Source organism: Colobus angolensis, unplaced genomic scaffold, assembly GCF_000951035.1.
Source record: "Colobus angolensis palliatus isolate OR3802 unplaced genomic scaffold, Cang.pa_1.0 Scaffold415, whole genome shotgun sequence".
Lineage (NCBI taxonomy): Eukaryota > Metazoa > Chordata > Mammalia > Primates > Cercopithecidae > Colobus > Colobus angolensis.
This window is the reverse complement of record NW_012117544.1, coordinates 941604-949547: the sequence shown is the minus strand read 5'-3', so window position 1 is coordinate 949547 and position 7944 is coordinate 941604. Positions and strand designations below refer to the sequence as shown.

At 47.4% G+C, this 7944-nt stretch overlaps 1 protein-coding gene and 1 gene segment (V, D, J or C); one reads left to right on the top strand and one right to left on the bottom strand.

The window, feature by feature from the left end:
- The window catches only part of PRAME (preferentially expressed antigen in melanoma), an 11540-nt gene extending 10727 nt beyond the window's left edge, over window positions 1-813 (bottom strand). The window contains exon 1 of the mRNA XM_011956358.1: window positions 726-813. The gene's annotated coding sequence lies outside the window, so the exon portion shown is untranslated. The remainder of the gene's footprint in view (window positions 1-725) is intronic.
- LOC105521983 overlaps window positions 1-7944 on the top strand; it is a 659966-nt gene that overhangs the window by 212723 nt on the left and 439299 nt on the right.

Sequence of the window (7944 nt, the reverse complement as noted above, 5' to 3'; positions counted from 1 at the left end):
AGAGGCAGAGAGTGGGGGATGGGGGAGGGAACAGAGGCAGAGAGTGGGGGATGGGTGGGGATGTGGGAAGAAAGAAGGGGGAGAAGGGATGGAGGGGAAGGGATGGAGGGGGAGTGGGGATGGGTGAATAGGTGACGCCTGTGGCCCTTCCCACCCGACAGTAGGGTGGGGGGCAGGGTGGAAAAACGGGGTGCGGTGGACGAATGGAGAGGCAGTGGGGAGGTGGGGGACTGGCTGGGAGTGTGGGATGCGGTATTCTGGGATAACAGAGACGGCCAAGTCTCGACTCTGTCCTGGGCCTGTGCTTCTGGCGACCTCCCTTTTCCTCAGTTGGATGCGGGGTGCAGGGGTCGGTTCCAGGGTCCCCTGAGCTCAGGTCCTCGCCCCACCCCGCCCCGTTTGTCTAGAAAAGACGCCCCTGCCCTTGGCTGGGCAAATCTCTGGATTTACCTACTTCTGTAACCCCCTGGGCTGAAGAGCCCCACTGCCCCCGGGATTCTATTAACTTACTGTCTGTCTGGAGTGCACGTTCCTCCCTGCTCCCGGGAGTCAGTTTTCCGCAACTTTCTGAGGCCTGCGCATGCTCCCCTCAACTCCCCGTGTTTCCGCTCTCCACGGAAATCCACGCATTCACGCCCCTCCCCTCCCGAGAGCCTGCAGAGGACTCAGCCCTGCTTTCCCTACATCCAGGGCTGCTCCTTTTGTCGCCAGTCGCCAATACAGACCTGTTGACGGGTCACGCCTCGGAAGCGGGTGGGGTGTCCCGGAGCGGTGTGGAGGCGGCAGGCCCAGCTTTTGACTGCCGGGTAGCTGTGCCCTGAAGCCTCGCCGGAATCTCGCCTCCGGGACCAGCAGGGGGCACTGGAGTCAACAGGGACTGTTTGCAAAACCCACTTCCTCCCAGGCCCTCTAGGGGGACGGTCAAGCTTCTGCAGAGATGGGGAGGATCCTTTCCTGGTGAGGGGAGAGGGAGGGGCTAGGAGTCAAACGGAAGGACCCCCTGTTCAAGGCCATTCAAGGGACAGGACAGGCGAGGAATCTCTTTGGGTCTTTTGAATTGTTTTCTCGCTCAGGCCTGGAAAGTACTCAGCCTCCACAAACTGTGTTTTCCTGAAAGGGGTCGGGGGAACCCCAAATCTCCTGCCACAGGCTATGATGACCATGGTGGCTAAGAGCAACAGGCAGTGTGGTGAGGCTGGCTGTCTTTTCGTGGCTCTGTCCTGCCGTTCCCCGAGGTATCGCCATGCCAGTGAACAGAGCTGCAGGTTCCCAGCTGCACTGATGAATGCACGAACAAAACGTAGGTCCATACAAAGGAAGTCATTACATTGATCCAGATTCGACCTGGGATTGTCGCATAAAACAGGGCTGATAAAAACCGTCGTGTTTTCTTTCACCTTGGAAATACTCAGCCTCCCCTTCTCTGCTTGAGGCATTCAGCAAAGGTTTGTCCTTGAGTGGCTGTGGATGCTCAAGGACTTACGATTTCTGACTTTATAAATAGGGTGAAAACAAAAAACAAAACAAAAACACCATTGTTTTAAAGTGGCCGTTGTAACTATCTCAAGAAAGCAAACAGACTGGTACTGAAAGTTACACAGGCAGGCGGCTCCCTGGGAGGGTTGCCCAGGACTCCTTTTCTGAGACCTGAGCAGGGAGCAGCAGCCAGAGGAGATTGAAGGGATGGAGTTCAGGGTATGGGAACGGGCTGCACACATCTTCACAGAGTAAGGTGTTTGTCTGGTTTGAGAAGGGAAAGAAACTGGGGCAGAGGCCTGATGAGAAGGCAGCAGATGGATAGTGCGAGATTGAAAAGGGGATCCATTTGAAGACCGGTCACCATTATTTATTTTTATCTTCTGATTGCTGTTGCTCTACTGAGATCCATGCATGGAGAACAAGTTGGGGAGTGGAGCAAATGTCAGGGAGGGGAGAGAAGTGAGTGAGTATGACCTTGATCCAGCCTCATAGGACAGAGTGTGGTCATGGAAGTCCACAGAGGAGGACAGATAGGGAGGAATCATGGCATGGCCAGGTTGCAGAGCAAGAGGGAGAGAGGAGAGAGGATTGTGGAGGATACCTGCAGAGTGCTGACTGTCAGTCAAGGCTGGTCCTTTCTTTTATGGCAATAGGTGTGTGAAAGTTGCAGATACTAAAATACACTCGCTTTTAGTTGACCCAAAGTAAAACCCTGAGGGTATGAAAGGGAAGGGCTCATGCTTTCAAGGCTGAGATAAAAGCTGTTTCAGGAAACCGGACATGGTGGCTCAACCCTGTAATCCCGGCACTTTGGGAGGCCAAGGTTGGAGAATTCCCTGAGGTCAGGAATTCAAGACTAGCCTGAGCGATATAGCAAGACCCCATCTATATTTTTAAAAAGGGATGGCTGTCTCAGGACTTTCTGAAATAGCCCTGCAAGATATTCCAGTTTTAGGACCACAACAATTCAGATAAGATGCTTTTGAAAGAACATCTGCCCAGGAACAGCATCTCCTCCAATGAACTGATGCCACCTGTGGTTTTGAGTCTCCATAACCAGTGAACTGTTTCCAAGCAACTTACTTAAACCTCTTTTTTTGCCAATACAACCTTCCCTTTGCCCTCCACTCTTCAGATGCATATGCGGCTTGCTATAGCCTTGCATCTTAGGTTATAATGCTTTTTTCTTTTTTTTGTAAATTTATTTTTATTTTTATATTTATTTATTTTTTGAGATAGGGTCTTGCTTTGTCACCCAGGCTGGAGTGTAGTACATAATTATAGTTCACCACTGCCTCCAACTCTTGGGCTCAGGCAATCCTCCCACGTCAGCCTCCTGAGTAGCTAAGACAGCAGGCAAGTGCCACTATGCCCAGCTAATTATGTATTTACTTTATTTAAATTTTTTTTTTTTTGTAGAGAGAGTCTGACTGTGTTGCCCAGGCTGGTCTTGAACTCCAGGCCTCGAGTGTTCCTCCCACTTCGACCTCCCAAAGTGCTGGAATTACAGGCATGAGCCACGGTGCCCAGCCTATAATTCTGTATTCTGATTCCTGAATAAATTCAACAAATTTGGAGGTGTTTTTTGTCTGATGTTCCTTTTGGTCAACAGTTGGAATGGGAGAGGAACAGTGCGAGGGCAAACAGGTGCTTTGTTGAGCTCTGGGTAGTTTTTTTGGATAAGACGCACAAAATACAATAAGATGTCTGTAATGTTTGATTTTCTTCCAGGTTTCTTGAGGTATAATTGACAAATAAAAATTGTATGGATTCGAGGTGTACAATTCATATACATTGATCCACATATAACTTGTTTGATGATTAACTCTAATCAAATTAGTTAACACATCTTTCACCACAGTAGTCAACGTGTGTGTGTGTGTGTACACTTAAGATATGCTCTCTTAGCAAATTTCAATTTATAATACGGCATTATTAACTGTAGTTACTATGCTGTGTATTAGAGCCTCAGGACTTACCATCTTGTAACTAAAATTTTGTAGCCTTTGACCACTATCTCTCATTCCTCCCACCCACAGCCCCTGGGAACTACCATTGTACTCTGCCTGTACGTGTTCCACTTTTTGTGTTTATTTTTTCCCTTTCCTTTAATTTTTTTTGCATTTATTGTATTACCAAACAATGTCAAAAGAGTTCCACTTTTTAGATTCCACATATTATTAGCTCATACAGTATTTGTCTTTCTGCATCTGGCTTATTTCACTTAGCATAATTTCCTCCAGGTTCATTTGTATTGTTGCAAATGGCAAGATTCCCTTCTATATAATGATTGATGATGTCTGTCTGCAATATTTGGAAGAAAAAATGCAGGTCTGGCCAGGCGCGGTGGCTCAAGCCTGTAATCCCAGCACTTTGGGAGGCTGAGACAGGCAGATCACGAGGTCGGGAGATCGAGACCATCCTGGCTAACACAGTGAAACCCCGTCTCTACTAAAAAATCCAAAAAACTAGCTGGGCAAGGTGGCGGGCGCCTGTAGTCCCAGCTACTTGGGAGGCTGAGGCAGGAGAATGGCGTGAACCCGGGAGGCGGAGCTTGCAGTGAGCCGAGACCCGGCCACTGCACTCCAGCCTGGGCGACACAGCAAGACTCCGTCTCAAAAAAAAAAAAAATGCAGGTCACATGAATGATTGTCTAATGTAATTCTATTCCTGTAAAATCGTGTATGACCATAACATTCACTCATTCATTGCTTCACGTTCTTTACAATCGTATGCCACATTCCTGGGGCTCTACTAGGCCTGGAATGGGGAGTAGAAGTTACAAGGTTCCTGAGATATCAGTGATTCGTATTTGTGAACGTCTTAGATAAGTGGGTTAACATGTACAGAAAATGGTTACTAAAATGATAACACTGTTTATTATAAAATACTTTTCTATATTCTTTTGAACTTTTTTTTTTTATCATTTATTTGTCTGCTTCAGTTGCCGTAACAAAATATCACAGACTGGATGGATTAAACAACAGAAATTTATTTCTCACAGTTCTGGAGGCTGGGAAGTCCAAGATCAAGGTGCCAGCAAGGTAGGTGTCATTCTGAGGCATCTTCTCTTAGCCTATAGGCTGAGGCCATTTGGCGTTGTGCTCACGTGACCCCTTTGTGTGCATGTGTGGAGAGACAGTGTGGGTGTTTCTTCTTCTAAGGATGCTGATAGTATCTGATGAGAACCCAACCCTTGTGACTTCACTTAATCTTAATTACTTCCTTAGAGGCCCCATCTCCACATACAGCCGCAATGGGGGTTAGGGCTTCAACATATGAATTTGTGGCGGGGGACGTGTACATTCAGTTCATAAACATGTCATGATTTTTTTTTTCCGTGACCAGCAATGAAAATAGAGGTATCTTCATTTTGGAAAGCGAGAGTCAACCTGTGCTGAATTAGAGTAATGACAAGAGATACTTTAAAAGACTGCAATGAGGGAAGCAAGGGAGGGGTATGCATTTGACAGTCTGTTCTGCTCTGCTCTTGGAACTGAAAGAGGCTGAGTCAGGACTAACCTTTGCACGGGTGACATAGAGAACTGAGAGAGAAAAATATGTATTTTTCTATGACCACCTAAAATAAACCTGGAGTTGAAGGGGCTGGAAGTCTCAACCTAACCATTCTGGGAATAAAAATCATAGAGACCTTGCTGATTAATGGAAACACTTTGCCTTTCGATTTTCTAAGCAGGCGAATGCAAGGAGTTTGTGAACTTTACTGCTGTTTTAGTTTTCTTCAGGTGAAGACACTGACAGAAAAGACAAACCACGGGTCCAAGACAGAGTGGTCAAAAAGAAACTCAGGCTGTGTAGTCCTGGTGCAAGGCTCCAGCGTGGGGCCCCTCTGGCTGGCTGTGCTCCCATGACACTTAGTGCGCACTGGGCTCCTGACTTAATAACATGCGCCTGAAATGGCCCCTGATTCCCAATCTGTTGCAGGATTCAGCAGATGCACAAGAGGCCACAGTGGAAGGTCTTGGAGAGAATTCAGAATGGCTTGCCTATGTTCCCATCACCATGTGTCCTAATGGGAGAATCACCACTTTGGAAAATTCTTTTGGAGGCCAGGCGTGGTGGCTTATGCCTGTAATCTCAGGGCTTTGGGAGGCTGAGGCAGGCAGATCACCTGAGGTCAGGAGTTCGAGACCAGCCTGGGCAACATAGTGAAACCCCATCTCTAATAAGAATACAAAAATTAGCCTGGTGTGGTGGTACACACCTGTAGTCCCAGCTACCTGGGAGACTGAGGCAAGAGAATTGCTTGAACCTGGAAGGCAGAGGTTGCAGTGAGCCAAGACTGCACCATTGCACTCCAGCCTGGGCAACAGAGTGAGACTCTGTCTCAAAAAAAAAAAAAAAGAAAAAGAAAAATTCTTTTGTGGGTAGCTGTGAATGAGCTCAGAGGGAAAGGCAGGAGCCTTCAGGTAGGGAGCAGCATGATTCAACCCCAGATTCAGGCCTCCTGGGTGTACAAAGGGCAGGAGGATCCTCCCCAGGTATGTGAGAGGAAGGGAAGATGAGGCGTTTGGGTCAGGGAACACACTAGAAATCCAGATGCTCACTGATGGATGGTGCTTGGCATCTCTGTGTTCTACCAATCCAGCCTCAAATCAACTTTGGAAGAGGATTTATGCCCTCCACACCCTTCCAGCCTGGGCCAGGGCATCTGCACACTCCCCTGGGTGTAGGCCTCCAGGGCTTGGAGCAAAGCAAGAGCTAAGAATTGTCAGTGCTCAGGAGGCAGATTTTCAGGGAGGATCCTCTTGCATCTCAGGACATGGGAGGAGCTAAGAGAGCCTTGAGTGTCCTGTCCCAATGCTGGGGTCTCAGAAGGCAGCTCTGGGGCATCTCCACCATGGTCTGACTTCTGCTGCTTCAAACTTTTCACCCTCAGGGCAAGAGTCCTCAAGGAAGAGCACCTGGGCACCTGGGTTGACTCTTCCTCTCTCCTCTGCTGGTTCACCTGGGGTCATGCTCTGACCTAATCCCCGTCTGTATTTCTTTCTTCTCTCAGGGGCCTGAGCTCAGCCTCGACTTAGCCTCCCTCAGTGTCTGAGACTTTGGGATAAACAGTCACCATCTTCTGCACTAGAAACAGCAGTGACCTTGAGGGTTCTAACCATATCTCTTGGTACCTACAATGCCCAGGAACTCCTGATTTATTATGTCCAGTCTCAACCCTTAGGGCTTGATTTTCAGTCTCTAGGTCTGGCAACACAGTTTTCCTGGCCATCTTTGTCCTCTAGACTGAAGATGGGCCTGACAGTCACTGTTTGTTCTGGGACAGCCATAGCATTTTACCCAGATGTGTTCCAAGTCCATGGGGAACAGAGACCAAATCTGCCATGAGTGACCAGTGTCACGGGGCTTCACACCAGTTAGGCAGTCAGATGGTGGTGTTTGCTTTCATTTCTGCTCATCATCCCAAGGGTGTGGACACTTCAGGAATGGGACCCTATGCAACTCTCATTGCTCTTTATAATGATGTGGGAAAGAGAAACCATCTCCCAGGGGACTTGGCTTTGCAAAAATGAAAATAAAAACTCCCTCCTTCCTCTGTGCAGTGAATGACCTCTGAATGCAGACTTGGTCTTCCTCTTCAGTGGCAAGGTTGGAGGAAGAACAACAGCTTCTTATTGCACTTAGACAGCTCAGGGGCCACCTCATCTGAAGATGTCCATCAGTTTGAGCCCAGGTATTTCTGTGCTCAATGATTGAGGTCTCGCTCTTTACCTCGTCTCCACCTGTCTGACCAAAGTGACCAAGATGATTCAGGTTTTACTTTTCTCTTGCTGTGTAACAAATTTCCATAAACCTAGAACCTTAAAAGAACACCCATTTATGATCTCCCAGCTTTCCTGGATCAGAAGTGTGGGATCAGCTTAGCTGAGCCACCTGTTCAGGGTCTTCCCAGCCTGAAATCGGGGCATTGGCTTGGCTACATTTTCATCTGGAGGCTCAACTGAGGAAGAATCTGTTTCCAAACTTATTGGCAGAACTCACTTCCTTGCTGCTGTATGACTGAAGCCAGGGTTTTGGGGGGCTAATTGCCGTCAGTGCCGTTAGTTCCTAGAGCTCCTAGAAGTCACTCATAACTCATTTACCATTTCATGTAACCTAATGAAAAGAGAGATATTTCATCACCTTTGCCGTATTTATTGGTTAGAAGCCAGTCATAGGTTCTTCTTGAATTCCAGTGAAGAGATTGTGCAAGGATATGACTTATTTGGGGTAACCATAGGGTATATCCTCAGTAATTATGTGCAGTGAGGACTAGGGGAGGAGATTCTAATTATACAGAGAAGACTTGTGCTTTCTGTTCGGAAGTTAAGAAGACATCCTTTACTTTTTAAGACACTGTTATTTTATTCATTGATTTTTAGTGGTGTTCTAGAAAGTAGATTTTCCAAGCGTAAACCACAATAATAAAATGACAGAGCTGATGACAGTTCAGATGCT